Below are 995 nucleotides of genomic sequence, written 5' to 3'. Positions count from 1 at the left end.
TATGAATCATACATAATACAAATATATACTATGTAGTTGTAATTTTTGGACTTTCATTTTCCTAATTTCAAAATCTTTACATATATAAATCTCTAATTACTCATCTTGAAATTTAAATCAAAATCTATAGTACGTTTCCAAAAGATTACACGAAAAGGTCAAGTTACATACTATATGTTTTCAGAGGTTCATAACACAGTTTTACAAACCAAAAATTTGTTAATGGTGGAATAAAGAAATGTTTGTTTAAGTAAAAAGAGGAGTAATGTCTTCATGCCGTTTTCTTTCCGTTGCTTTTGTGGCTGCTGTTTAACCAATATACTGTTCTTTTTGTCGTCTCTCTTTAAGTAAACAAGTAGATAAATTCATTATTTTTATACGATTTTAATCTAAAATTACGTTGTTTGAATTCATAATTTTCTTGGTTCCTTAGTATGCTTAACTTCTATCATAGATATTTACCTTGATTGCCATTCCGCATTCTGGCACTGTACAAGTTACTAAAAAGAATCTGTGAATGGACTAGTGAGCAAGAGAAAGAATTTATATTGGCTAAGATATGCTATATAAAACCCGAATTTTGCAACCCCTTGATGAAACAGCAAGAGCAGTACTTTTGACTAATGCTTCGCCGGATGGGGTAGGAAATGTATTGTATAACGTTATAGGTGGTCATTTGAAAAAAGTTGTATGTGACTCAGTTACCCTGTCTGAAGTAGAGAAAAGGTATTCTCAATTTAAAGGGAGACTTTAGCAATGGTGTTTGCTATTCGTAGATTCTACAAGTTTTTATACGGTAGAAACTTAAGTGACCAGTAAAGTAGATTTTTGTGCTAAAGGCTCCCTTGGCTTCAGAGATATTTTGGTCAGTCATGACTGTGATATTATTTATAACAAGTCTGTTAAGGTAGTTATTTTTGTCCAGATTTGTCTTAGATTTATCAACCGTGGAGGAACGAATAGCTCCCGGTTATATAAGTGAGATTTCTACTATT

This window comes from Thermobia domestica, chromosome 8 (genome assembly GCF_964235325.1).
Source record: "Thermobia domestica chromosome 8, izTheDome1.hap1.1, whole genome shotgun sequence".
Classification (NCBI taxonomy): domain Eukaryota; kingdom Metazoa; phylum Arthropoda; class Insecta; order Zygentoma; family Lepismatidae; genus Thermobia; species Thermobia domestica.
Note: the sequence above shows the minus strand (reverse complement) of the source record.